The 15,137-nt window shown below is 41.6% G+C and overlaps 1 protein-coding gene across 3 annotated transcripts in view; it reads right to left on the bottom strand.

Annotated features, from left to right (window-relative positions):
- Positions 1–15,137, bottom strand: part of trim44 (tripartite motif containing 44) — a 74,247-nt gene that overhangs the window by 2,291 nt on the left and 56,819 nt on the right. The window lies entirely within an intron of this gene.

The raw sequence follows: 15,137 nt of genomic DNA, 5'->3' as shown, positions 1-15,137 counted from the left end.
TGCCCGAGCCATCTCAACTGGCTCCTGTCAATGTGGAGGAGCAGCGGGTCTACTCTGAGCCCCTCCCAGATGACTGAGCTTCTCACCCTGTCTCTAAATGAAAGCCCAGACACCCCACGGAGAAAAGTCATTCCAGCCGCTGGTGTCCACAATCTCGATCTTTCTGGCACTACCCAAAGCTCGTGACCATCGGTGAGGGTAGGAACGTAGATCAACCAGGAAATTGAGAGCTTCGCCTTCTGGCTCAGCTCTCTTGACCACGACAGATCGGTACAACACCTGCATCATTTCAGACGCTGCACCAATCCACCTATCGACCTCTCGCTCCATATTTCCCTCACTCGTGAACAAGACCCCGAGATACTTAAACTCCTCCACTTGAGGCAGGACCTCATCCCAGACCCTGAGACGGCATTGTCCCCTTTTCCGACTCAATAAAATCTATTTAATTAATAAATAAAAATATCAATCATGTGATCCTATACCCTCATTTATCATCTGGTGATGCTAAGTAAACTGTTTACAGCAAAAAAAAAAAAAAATCCTTTGAATGAATGAGAGTTAATGAGAGCTGAGGAGAAGGGGTCTGCTGCAGGAAAATGACACATTAAACATTATTCACAAAATTTGTAACAAAACAATCAACTCTGTGATTTGGGAAAACTTTTTTATGAAGTTTCGTTGGTGCATCATTGACCAGAACTGCAACAAACGTTGCATCAGAAAACAGAAGAAGTGAGCTAACGTTAGCCTCATTTTGTTACGGTGACGCTCTAAATGTAAAGAGAAAAGTATTCATATTTATTGTGTAAATTTCTGATAATCTCGTTTATGATTTCTAAATAAATACCACATTCCCTGTGGTGAGCTATTCACTACATTTACAGAAACGGGACTGTACTGTGCTCCTTCTAGTTATCAAGATAGAAACCAGGAAATGAGATTTTGGTCATATTGCACGTCATACAAAGAACACTCTGTCGGTCAAACATAAAATAATTTGTCACACAAATGTTACACAAGACAATAAATAAAAACAAATGAGTCATCTCCAGCATGGCAACAGTGAGTAATGTTTGTGTTTGAGCTGCTGAAAGCTGTTGGGTCTGCAGAGATTGTGTTCATAAATAATCCAGTTGTAATCATCCGCCTTCTTATTTTTCTCTGCCAAAAAAACCCTACAGACATAAGAGGTAATAACTAGTCTGTAAAAACGGAACAAATCGGTAAAAACAAAATACTGTATCTGTATCCTGAGCCCCTTTTCTGCTTCAAGCTGACTCATCCATCATAATGAAACATGTTTTAGTTATTGAACAGCATATTATATTTATCATTTTATTTTAAACCAAATAACTTTTCATTGCCAATACCTTTTTACCTCTGTAACACACATTAGATCACAGTTAAAGGTGTTGTTCACTTGTTTAATCAATGCATTTGCAATGGTCTCTTGTAGGAATGAATGCCTTGCAAGTCGTACTCAGGGCAAAAAAACCCCGGGGAGAAGAGCTTAAAACGGCAGGGTTTGGAGTCTTATTTCTTCCTGGATATTTGGACATCTTGCCTTGGACTCAACTCTACAACTAACTCCATTTGCTCTGCGACGTTGATGTTTAATCTCCACAAAAAACACAAGCCTGGAGGAGATTCTGCTGTGTGGTTCAGTAGCTAATGCCAGTGGTTAGCTTCTGCTAGCTGAGACGTTTGCCGTTTTTACAAAACAATGCTGTCTATTTGCCGCAACGCTTTGGTGGCATCGGGGACCCTTAGACTGTTTATAAATGGTCCGAATGTGGTGGTAATGGGGCACAATCACATTCTTTTTATGAAAGATTAGGTGATTTCCACGGACTTCCGTTTATCCTCGACATAACTTGCTTTTTTTTTTGTGACTGAAGCAGCGATCGTTAAGCTTTTTCAACAAGCTGCCCCTAAAGGTGTCCGTCCCCATCAGTCCTTGTGGAGTCTCTGATGATCGGAGCTTCAGCTCTAACAGAGAAGCTCGTGTTTTTACTTTCATTTTCAATATATTTGCCGGCCGGAGCTCGGCATCAACTCCCCGCGTCATCAGGACACCTCTCTCTGTTGCGCCATAGCACAATAGCCATTTAGAAGACAAACCATTATATAAATATTACTACCAAGAGAGGAGGAACGAATGGCGCAAAATTCAAGCAACGCCATGCCGGCATGGCACGTTTATAAGACCCATCGTTATGGCAGTATTACGCCGATTTGCTGGCATGGTGTGTCTTGTAAAAAAGAGCTGATCTCTGCTAACCCTAAAACAACCACAGCAGCCTTCCCTGTCACAAGCCAGTATGGGTGAGTCCAAACAAATGCTTGACGTAGATATGTCAAATCCTAGAATTTCACCATCTATTTTCTATCAGAAGCTAACGCAGCACATAGATGTAGGAGACTATTTTCATGTTCAGCCTGCATGAAAACTCGAGTGACTGATTTAATATGTTTTTTTCAGTGACTCACACCTTTACGGACCCAAATGTACCAAAAGAGGGGGTAATACCAAGAAATCAACAAGAACATGAACCCATACACCCCACACAGGAACCTCCCCAACCTTTCTGATGAGAAAACCCAAGCATCCACATTTTCCTCTGAAGCGTACACGTACTTCAGTACTGCTCTAACTTGACATCCTCTGCCTTCCTGCCTGTGCAATATGAATCACGATCTCAGAGGAAAAAAATATATTAAAAAAGCTGCTAATAAGACTCTCTGAGCTCTCCTTCCTGAGTATTCCTGTTTGACACACTTCTGTTGGCACTAACAACATCATATTTTTTACATTTTCTCTTCCAGGACTGCATCATCACAATACGAGCTTTAAATGATATCTCTAATCTAAAACCAATAAACACACACATTAATATTAGCACTTGTTGACAACTTTATGAGCAGGAATTTGAAAATCTTTAGAAAATTGCATCAAAATGATCAAGAAGATTAAAAAGTCAATAAATATTCATTTTACAAAGTATCAGATTCCAAATAACTGGCTGCCAAATAATTATGATATTGGAAAGAGTGTCTACACACGTAGGACAATTATTGTGCAGCTACAGCATCGCTAGTAAGTATACAATGAAGACATTAATTACACAATAAATTAGTATGTGTGGTAAAATTGCCAATTGCACTCGCTCCCATCCACTTCACTGGTTTAACACTAAAGTATTCACCATCAGCACAAAGTGGTTAGATTACTTTTCCATCACTACAATGCACACAAGACAACGTGCAGCTAATCTTCTCACACAGTTTCATCCCATCTGAGGTGATATTTAGAGTAAAACGTCAGCAAATTTGTTTCTGAAAGGCAACGCTATCTTGGATCTCCAGACGACCAAAAGCTCCTGCGCACGCACACACACACACACACACACACACACACAATGAAAAATATAATTAGACATATATTCATATGGCACAAAGTGAGACTCTGTTCAGGCAAATTAACTATTTATATTCAGACAGTCTTCTCTACGCCTTAGGACACATGAGTGTAATAACTTATTTATCGCTCATGCAGGAAAAAGCCTTTTACTGGAGAGAAAATGGCAGCCAACTCCATGGGAGGTGGAAAAAAGAGAGATTTACCATAAAACAATGTGTCAGTTGGTGGTTGATGAATTCAATCTAACTTAAGGCTGTTGCTTTGCTCTTTTATCCTCTTTTATTTTTTGCCCCTTCATTTTCGCTGTTCTGAATAAAAGACGGTTTTCTTGTGTGTGTGTGTGTGTGTGTGTGTGTGTATGTGTGTGTGTGTGTGTGTGTGTGTGTCCGTGTCCCGATGGCTGGGTTCTTTCCCTCCATGACTTATTCATGGGCTTTAATGCAGCCGATGTTTTATTGATCAGGAGCCATCATTGATGTGACCATTGCCTGTGGAAAAAGAGTAGAGCCGACGGCTGAGAGGGTGACCACGGAACCGAAGCCGGCCCGAGCCTTGCTGAAACACCCCGGCTGCTCTTAAGGGTGATGGATGGACAGCCGCCACTGGGCGTGGAAATTTGGATCAGCAAGGGGGGAGAATGAGAAAGAGATCGGAGCTTAGATAGGATTGATCGAGTAGAACAAAGCTAATCTTACTAATGTCTCCTCTCTGAGTTACACAGAAGTTTCTCCAACAGCTCTAAAGAGAACACATCACTCATGCCGGAAAACCTCTGGCTCCTCATGGAGAAAACAGGGTGGGGGTGTGCATGACGCTGTCTAGACTCTGACTTTTGCCTCTTTCGTTCCGTTTCCACTTTGGCCCTTTACCCTGTGGAGGCTGATGGGGGAAAAGAGGGGTCCTTGCCTTGATTAAGTTTGAATTGCATGCTGCAGGACTCCAAAGACATCTTTCAGAAATACTCCCATCATGCTGTGGCAGCACTGTCAGCTTGCTCCAACCTCATTGCCATATGAATAATCACACAGCAGTAGCTAGGATATGCTAAATGAGCTTCAGAGTTAAGTGTGTGCACGTAAAGATGGAGGGATGAAAAAAGGCAGGAGCTGACGAGTAAATTGAGGGTTGCCTATAGGGGAGTGAGGTTCTTCTTGATTAAATGAAGAAGTTAAATGAGAGTAAGGCCATGTACATAGACCTTATGGCATACATCCACAGGGAGGAATAACTATTCCAATTTGCATTTCCAAACAGTGGTGATGCAGTCTAAGTATATTCCATCACACAGAACGCCTGAGCCCATTTCTCATGCCCCGAGGTCTTATGAAGTTTGGTCTAATGAGAGAAGATCCTTAATGTTTATTGATAGAGCTCAAGAGAACAGCCTCTCACCCCGATTTTACAGAACTGATGCACTCTTGCACCATTTAACGGAGCAAAGCTAGTTTGTTGGGACTGGTGCAGATTTTTGATTACAGCACTACGGAAAACGGATTAAAGAATGCTGATGATGAGAACATAGTTGAGAAGATATGACGCAAACCCACTCATTAGCTGCTTTATTAATGAGCAGGATGACTGAGAAACCATTAAATACTCATTCTTCTTGATCACTCCGAGTTTAATGTGAAAATATACTTCTATCCCTGTTTCCTGCATTAGCTTCTGATAGACGGAATAAAGCTTGGTTCAGAAAAGCCTGACAGATCTACATCACACTGTCACTTCATGGACTCACCCATCTTAGCCCTTCTTACAAGACACACCGCGCTGACAAATCAGCGTAATATTGCCACAACTGTGTGTCATAAACGTGCCATGCCAGCATGTCAGTGCGTGAATATTGTGGCATTTGTTCCACCTCGCGTGATAGTAATATTGCGGTAATTGTCTGTCTTATGAACAGCGATTGCATCTTGGCGCAACTGAGGGGGGTGTCATGACCATGTGGAAAGTTACTGCCGAGCTCCGGCCGGCAGCTGTACTGAAAATGAAAGAAAAAACGGGCTGTAAGATTCGCGTTTGTAAACACAACCAGCTGAGATGATGACCTGGAGCAATGCAGAGCCCCTGGAGCTTTTCTCTGTTAGAGCTGGAGCTCAGCTCACCAGAGGGTGGGGCACAGACACCTTTAGGAGCTGATGGTTAAAAAACCTTAATGAGTGTGGATTCGATCGCAAGAAAAAGCAAGTTATGCCCAAGGTAAACGAAAGTCTGCGGCAGTGCGGGGACCACCCCCATACCCCCTGTATGCCACCATCACGTATTCTTTTGTGAAAAGGACACGATTGTGCAACATCTCCACGGTCAGACAACTTCAGCGTTGCGGCAAATTGGCAAAATTGTTTTGTAAAAATAGCTTTTGACTCACAACGGGGAAGCTGTTGTTGGCTTAATGTCCAGGAAACAACAGTTAACATTAGCAACTCCACAACACAGCATTACTTCTTCAGCCTTGTGTAATTTGTGGAAATAAAACGTCAACATTGCAAAGTAAACAGAGTCATGTTGCAATTAGCCAATCAGAGGAAAGATGTGAAATAAGACTCCAAACTCTGCCGCCTGCTGCCACTTTCTCCTTCGACTGAGTTTTTTCTCCAGAGAAAGACTTACAAGGCATTCATTCCCACTAGAGGCCACTGCAAATGTATAGAAATATGAGTAAAATTAACCTTTTGGTGTCACCTTGCTAGTAACTAGAGCCTTCAGAAATAATAAAAATTTTCATGATATAAATTCAGCAAGGTGTTGGAAACATTCTGCTGAGATTTTGGTCCATATTGACCTAATTGCATCACATAGATACTGCAGACGAGTCACGTCTATGTTGTAAATCTCCCATTCCACCACATCTCCATTGAGACCTGGTGACTCAGGAGGTTGTTTGGAGTGAAGTGAGCTTTTCATGTTCAAGAAACTGGATTGAGCTAGCTTGAATTATGACATTGCGCATTATGCTGCTGGAAGTATCCATCAGATGATGGATCAACTGTGGTCATAAAGGGATGGACATTGTCAGCAAAAATACTCTGATGGGCTGCGATACTTAAGGTTTGCTAAGAAAATACCCCCGTGCTATTACATCACCACCAGCAGCAGCCTGAACCATTGGTACAATAATGCAGCTGGAATGCAACAATTGACCAGAAATGTTTACTTTCTATCTCTTATCCAGTTCTGGTGACCCTTTGTGAATTTTAGCCTTACTTTCTGTGTTTCTAGGTAAAAGAAATGAAACCTGGTAGCTGATAGAGTCCAACTGCTTTAAGGTTAAACATGTTGCGTAATCAGAGATGATACTCTGCAGCCCTTGGAGGGAATGAATAGTCATTTGAGCTACTGCTGCGTTTCCGTCAACTCAAACCAGTCCATTTACACTCCTCTGGCAATATTTATTTTTGTCCACAGATCTGCCACTCACTGGGTATTTTCTCCATTTAACACCATAAATCGAAGAGATAGATGAGTGAATATCCTAGTAGATCAGCAGGTTGTAAAAAGAGAAAAACTCAGACCATGGAGCTTGGCACAATAACGACACATTCAAAGTCACTGAAACCCCTTGCTCTCCCTTTCTGGCATTCGTCCATCATCTTCATCATGTCTAGATCCCTAAATGGATTGAGGAGCAGCCAAACAATTGGATGATTTGCTATTTGTGTAACCAAGCAACTGAACAGACGGACCCAATAAGTGGCCAGCGTTAATCTGGTGTAGGCTGTTCTTTTTCTGTCTTTATTTTACCGTATAAATCTTAACTATTCACTGTCCTGGAAAGCTGCACCTACCTAGTATTTATACAGTGTAGTCAACAGAGTAGCCCTGTTTAAATGGAGTTGTGTTGATTTCCTTCGTCTGTGAGCTTGCTGATAGATGTGTAATCTAGAAACAGTCCCTGCTGAGACCTTTCATCAAGAACAACCCTGTGATCTACCCAAAACTTTGAACTGTGGTGATAATAAAAAACAGGGATTTCTGATAAGAGTTACTTCCTTATATGGAGACGCGTGGAAGAAAAAACTAAAGGTGGAAACGAGTGACACAGAGGTAGAAAAGAAGCCAAGAAAAAGAAAAAAATCTGTGTAGCAGTGCTTTGAAAGGATAAATGTCAGAATAGATGGTGGAGAGCCAAAGTAACATCAAGAGGGAGATATCACTGTGATGGAGAACTGCTGCAGGGACACAAAAGGGCTATGTTCAAGCCTGAATGCATGGCTCTTAGATTTGGAAGGACTTTCTCTAATAGTTGTTTCAGGCCAGAATGAGATGCAGTTTGATTTTCTCAGGCTCAGAAAACAAGACCGTTACAACACCGCCAACCTCACGAAAGGTCCAAACCAGTATTGTGTATTTTACTGAAAGGTTTCTAAAAACAACTGCTAATTGGAAATGCAACAAAAAACTATGTTGAATGTTTTCTTTTGAAGAAAACCAATCTCTTTAAAACACTGAAGGGGTGAGAAGCTCAGAACACCCAGAAACAGAAGGGCTTGTAGACGTTTCAGCAAACTGCAGGGATGTTAATAATAATAATTTGTGTTTATGTGCACGTTAGCAGAACATTTGTTGAGCCATTTCCAAACAGTTCATGCAGGAAGAACAATACTATGTTTTCACCAATGTGAGCTTATTATTCCATCAAGATTTGAGATAACACTTTACAATAAGGCTCCCTTTATGAAGTTACTTAGTGCAATATTAAGCATTAATAAACAAAGGATCCCTTTATTAATGTTCCCGATCTGTTAACCATTAAGTGTCCTTAAGGTTAGGACTAATGCCTGATTTATGCTTCACCGTCTGCGTCAGTGCGGAGACACGCAACGCCATTATCCGTCCTTGCGTAGGGCTCCGGCAGGCACGCAAGTACGTACGGAGTCGAGCCCACTTTTTTAAACATCCGTCGAATGAAATGGATTACGCAAGCTTGTGATTGGTCAGGACGCCGCTGTTGTTTACAGCGCCACCATTGCAAAGAGAGCCGAGGATAACTAGCGGCAGACACGGAGAAGCTTGAAGAATACCTCGCGAAAAAACTCTAAAAATATGAACCTTTGATTCTCCCGTGACTGGAGGAGTGAAAAGATGCGCAGCAAGCGTTTTATTTGTTGACGGAAATGACAGGAAATGTGGGTTTAGAGGTGGGGAGCGCATGAAGCGGTGGGAGAATGAGAGACAAATATGTCCGTGTTAAAACTCTCTTCTATACACAAAAACACAATATAAACACATTATCTTGGACCGATACATGACAGGATACCACAGAACAGCACTACGCCCTCTGTTGTCCTGCCGGGCAATTGCTTTGCAACACTCCCCAGGAGACGGAGAAGTATGAGAGCAAAACGCTTCCACCAATCCGTGCGTGTCTGTCCCTTGCGGAGCTGACGGAGAAGCATAAACCAGGCTTAAGGGCCGGTGTGTGTGTATGTGTGTGTGTGTGTGCTTAGTTAAGCATTACTTAATATTAAAGCCCCATTCTGCAACTTTTACACCTTAAATAAGGTTTTTTGAAACACTTTGATGGTACACTATCATCTTTTATGTTCATTTTTGGAGCTGTAATAGTGTTATGGGGTCCCACGTCTGTTTACTGCCCTATACAGTTTTTGAGCCGCAGTCCAACGCCAGAAGTACTGACTTCGTGTTGCTTTATGGTAGTATCACGTAGACATAAACCCCATAGACATGAATATGTAAATGCCCCATTAGCCGCTGGATAGCATAACAGTGTCACCGCCATATTGGATGGGTCTCACTCTCCACAGCAGTGACTGTAGAAAAGTCCAAAGTCAATGTAGAGTGAACCATTTGTATCTGATTTTGTTAAAAAGATTGCTAAAATCTGTTTTTTAGTTGGGTATAGGGCTGGGCGATATGACGATTTTAGACCGTTTTACGGTCTACACATCTGACGGTCTGTCATTTTTGAGAGACCTTTTTATCACGATTCACAGCTCTGCTGTTGAAATTCTGCCTCTGAATGAAAATGGAACTTACCTCAGGCGAATGACACGCCTTTGTTTGACCCTTAACCAATCAGAGTGAGTCATAGTAATATATTAGTGCCCCGCTTGTTTTCACCTGTGTGTGAACAAACATGGCTTCGGCCGCGGCTGAGAGCGACAGCGAGGTTTTCGTTACGAAGAGGAACGCTTCGGCCATTATATGGAACTGGTTTGGTTTTTCACCAGATGACAAAGAGCAGCGAAACGTCATTTGCAAAGTTTGCAAGGAGAGCGTCAAGGCAAGTGATGGCAACACCACAAACTTGTTTAATCACTTGAAAAGAAGGCACCCAAAACAATACAAAGAGAGCCAGCTGGCAGCTTAAGCTAAAAAGCCTGCGGCTGCAGCGGTTAGTGCTTCTTCCTGGCAGCAAACGCTAACAGAAACACTCACAAAACTCACTCCTTACGACAAAGACAGCAGACGATGGAACAGCGTGACCAATGCAGTGACGTACCACTTGGTTAAAGATTTGTGTCCCATGCGAACAGTAGGAGTGGGATTTAAGAACATGATAAAATCATTGGATCCGCGCTACGAGTTTTCCAGCCGCAAGTATTTTTCGAACACCGCCATTCCACGCATGTACGCTGAATGCAAAGTGAGAGTTGCAGAAAATATTCAGAATGCGCAGTTTTTTGCTACCACAAGCGGTCTCTGAGCCGTATTTGAGCTTAACTATCCTCTACATGAGCAACTGGGAGCTACATAGTATTTTGAACAAGTTAATGTTTGCACAATACGTTTGCAATTGACATGTTTGCACTTTAAATATGTTTACGATATTAATTTATGTTAAGTTACTTGAAAAACGAGAAAAACTGATTTTTGTAATTGTTTCTCTCAGGGCTTTTATCATCTCTGGTGTGAGTTTAAAATATAAGTGTGTTAGCACTGTGTTGTTTATCCCTAATATGAAAAAATGTTTATTTATTCAATGTTTCTCTTCTTTAATATGCAATTGAAGTTATGCTATTCATGGATAAAAAATCGTGATAAAATCGAAATCGTGATATAATATTGGAAAAATCGTGATATTCTATTTTTGCCATATCGCCCAGCCCTAGTTGGGTAGCACCTTCTTTAGTAGAAATGAATGCACTAGAGGTAAATGGAGACCCATCTAAAATGGCGGACAGCCACTACGGCAGCAGCAGACTACGGGCGTCTACGTATATATGTCTGTGGTAGACCCGCAGTTTAGACACTTGAGCAATGGCAGATCCACCAAAGAAAGCTAGAAATTGCAGTACGATGCAGTTCAACAGAAAATCCCACACTGTGGTTTTGGCTATTTTTAAAAATTCAGTGATGTTTGGTCTGTTTTTAGTAGTCTGTTTCACAAACAAAGGTGTGGTGTTTGAGGCTGCTTTATCAGTCGTGGTTGGAGACCAGATGTGGACGAATGGAACTTCATCTCTATAATGCTGTAACATTAAGGTTTAACATATTTTAAATCTTGAGGCAGTTTAAAGGTAGATTAATTTCCAATGATGTTTTAGTTTAATTTAAAACAACACAATACCAGCATACCAAACTAAAAGCAAGTGTCCTGTCATAGCAGAAAGGAAAATTCTGCAAGAAAGACAATGGTTTTTTGATGAGTGAAGACTCAATTAAAGATTCCACAGTGAGAAGCTCCAATGTGGGCACAGGTGCAGATTCTGCAGGTGGACGCCAGAAAGAATGAGTCACCGTTTGGATTTATTACATTTTGGCTGTTTTACCTTCAAAAAATTGAAGCACTGGTACACTGCTACACTAATTTAGCATTCAAGAGCCTGGATTGCACATTGACTTTATAATAATTATTAGTTTTTGCTCAGATGTATACCTACCACATACAATTAGACTGCAGCAGAGGGATCAGCACAAGAAAAAATAAAAATGTTATTCTACTGCTACTGTAGTCGTGTCCGAGGTTGCCTATATACACACACAACTGCTCCACAAAGCAGACACATGGGGATCCATGCCTTGAGGCAAAGAAAACAACCAAAGCACTGTTCTTCCACCTTGAGATGTGAGAAAAATCTACAGGGGAGTCAAAACTCCCTGAGCATTTTAATGACAAATCTGTGAATCTCTGCAAAGTCTGAATGTCTGCTGCAATCTCTTGGTAAACTTTAAAATACTGGCACAAACTTTTCCTTTTTTGTTGTGTGACATTCTTCATATCAAGAATTATCTCAGGTATTGTTTTAATAAAGGTTATTAACAGGTTCAGACAGCATGTCCTGTGTGACCCCCTCTTCTCCATTTTAAATAACCGCCCGATACTGCTGAATACAGACTTGCTTCATTTAGTATCATGTGATATAAGTATTGAGTATTGAGCCAGTAGTGCTTATAAAATTCATATCCTTCCAACAGTACATTTCCTTATTACATTTTATAACCTCACTTCCACAGCAGGCCATCCGACGTGTGGTGTACCCCAAAGCTCAGTGCTCGGTACCTGGCCATTCTTCATTTCCAATGCTTTTTATTCACTTTATTCAAACCATAGACATTTTATTTTTAAGCAGATAACAAAGCATTGGCACAATAAAATACTATATTACTATTACAGCAAAAATAATATTTTAATTATACTGACTAAATGCCACTAATATGGAAAATCTGCCTCTTTAAAGCTGCTTCAGTAAATTTACACATCAGATTTTGAACGCAAACACGGTCACAGAACACTCACGCTTCCCCTCAGATATGTTCCCTGAGTCACTTCTGCCGGAACTAGAGACCCATGATGCTGGAGGACACAAGATAGTGCTAAACACCAGTCGCTGATTTCTAGCTCCAAATGTCTCTGGTCCATGACTTCAAATGGTGGTGCCATCAATGATGACGCTTGTCCTTCTATGATATTATTGAGCCACAAACCTCTCACACCAGCCATGCTTTGTTGCTAAATATGTGAGTGTGTTATGAGTGTAGGACGCAGGGAAGTGTGGCGGTTTGGCCAGAACAACCACAGAATGGTCCAATGGTTGCTTTCGTTGGTGGAGGTTTTAGGACAAATTCGAGAGAACCACTTCGTTAATTGTTTTCGTCTTTTTTTTAATCTCCACAATATATTAATAGCTATAATGTGTTACAGCGCTATTAAGAGGCATAACAAATGTTTTCCAAATTTCCCATTGTAGCTTTAAAAGCTGTTGCTCCTTTGATTCTTCCATTAAGACTTTTCTTTGAAGAAATATTGCAACCTTCTGTGGTGTCTCTACACTCCACAAAAGTCTTAATCAGTTTACCAGAGAGGCAAAGAGACAAATCAAGACAACATGCAATGCATCATGGCATAAAGGACGGAGACCTGGAGGATGTTTAATGTGACCCTCTGTGTGCACCACAGCCTATTTATCACAACAAAATGGGAACGCCGAGGAGAATCCATCTCATCGTCCAGCTGGTGCATGACCTCAACAGAACCCAATCAAAATCTCATTCATGTACGTGATTATGTTGAAGAGATCATCATAAAATTTGGTTTTTACAACTACAATCTAAGTTTGCATTTAGACAATATAGGCAAGATGTGAAAAAGATGTTCCGCTAAGGATGCCTCCTCATGTGTAAATCCAGTTTATTGCAAAGAGCTACATGGCAGTGATGCAGAATAAAGCCGAGTGCTGATGCTCATCCAATCAGAATAATCACATTGCTTTGTCTTGTTGCAGCACGTGTAAGTAGTTTCATGAACACCTCACCCCTTCATAAACACAACTCCTGCTCCGTTAGACGCAGGTGCCCATTGTTAATCATGCACAGGAATTAGAACCCTTCAGATAACAGCATTAAACAACCGTAAAGATTCTATCTTACTTCTGCTCTTTTTACCATTTCTCTGGGCATGAAGAAAAATGATGGAATTAATTGAGGAGAACCTAAGCAATCATAAAGCAGCTCAAAAAATGTCACAATAAAATTGACCAAATCATAAAGAAAAGGGATTGCATCAAGGAACTCATCCCTAAAAGCTTCACTCGACCAAGGGGGCTTTTAATCTATTAGCAATCACTTTGAATATTGCACTCTTTTAGGTGGAAAAAAAGTGTTCTCTCACATTTTCTATGGCCGTTATACCATGGGCAGAACATTACATGGCAATAAATGACATTAAGGAGATCCCTTAAAGGAGAGCACAGACAAGATGATGGAATCACTTTTATGTTCCTCCAGTGGGTAACAAAGAGATTCAGGGGGACAGATACTGTATGTTAGTTTAGGTTGACTAACAAGATGTTCAGATTTCTTAATGATGGGGCATTGTCTTCTGGTATTTTACTCCTGTTCATAAAGGACATTTTTAAAACACAGAAACTAAACGGGGGGTGGGGGGGGTGGGGGGGTGGGGGGGGGGGGGCAACAAAGAACACAAAGAGCCACATATCCTAGGCTACTTGACTCACTCAGTGTGTTTACATTCACATCTAAGTTAACCCTTTGATGCATAGTGGTCACTACAGTGGACAGGTACTCAAAATTATTTATTTATTTTTACTATTAAGCACGGCTGTTGAAGACTTTATTGCATGTAAGCCCCTCCATTTGGACTTCAGTAAGTCAAGCCAACATATTTCATGTTCAGAATGCACGCTGTCCACTGCGGTGGACATGTAATAAAGTATTGGTAAATTAAATGTTACAAAAAATATGTAAATATGAAATTTGTTTCATTCACACCTAAAGATGAATGAAAAAAACTGTTTAAAAAATCATGGTTGAATATTTCATAATTCATGCATCAAAGGGTTAATTTAGGTCGATCTGATAGTAATAAGAAATTCTAGTTTACATGCAGTGTTTGAAAATCGACCTCTCAAATGAAGTTTGTTCCACTCCAGTACAGTAGGTGGCGACATGCGCCCTTTCGTGTCGGCACTCTTCCAGTTAGCTTGTAGGGAGCCTAATGAGTTAATTCCACTACCTCCGCTCCGCTGCGCTCCGGTCCGCCCCCGCCTTCCGCAGCCGCTCGCTTCCGAACTCAATTTTTACTGGTACCCGCTCTACAACGGCTCCGCTCCGGTGCGGAGACCTGAAGGGGGCAAACAAGCATGCGCGGGATTTTCGAGATCTTGCGATACAGTCCGAGCAATAAACGCGGAAGTTAGATCCAAACACCCGTTGTGCGGGAGAAGCATCGGAAATGAGCTGTTTAATCTGCCCATCATTGTGTTGAGAGATCAGCAGTGTTTGGATCAACAAAGTGTGACTACTTTGATAGTGGCAACTGTATTTATGGCTTATTTTTGTGCATTTAAACTTCAGCCGCCATTGATAGTTGTTAAAAGTTGTTAAACCTGTGCATATGAAACAAAAAACGCCTTTTGTTTAGCGATTTATTGTGAAAAACGGAAGATGTGCTTGCTCCTTTTCCTGTTGGGCCGTTGTGATTTCTGTCTATTGACTGCGGAGGTGCTCCGGCGTCCGGCAAAAATAGGATCGATTCTATTTTTGCCGGACGTCGGAACAGAGGGCGCCGCACGGCGCCGCACTGCCGGAGCACGGCCGCAGTAGTGGAATTGCTCTGATTGACTAGAACGGGACCGATTTTGCTCCGGCGTCCGTGTCGGAGCGGAGCGCAGCGGAGCGGAGGTAGTGGAATTTGGGGGTAAGTCTCCTCCCCTTCCAGTCGGCTCATGGGTCCCCGGAAGAACGAAAAAAAAAAAAACGAATGCAAGTCAATGGGGCTAAAAAACGC

This window comes from Nothobranchius furzeri, chromosome 4 (genome assembly GCF_043380555.1).
Source record: "Nothobranchius furzeri strain GRZ-AD chromosome 4, NfurGRZ-RIMD1, whole genome shotgun sequence".
Lineage (NCBI taxonomy): Eukaryota > Metazoa > Chordata > Actinopteri > Cyprinodontiformes > Nothobranchiidae > Nothobranchius > Nothobranchius furzeri.
The sequence above is the reverse complement of the archived record's forward strand: the minus strand, read 5'-3'. Positions and strand labels throughout refer to the sequence as shown.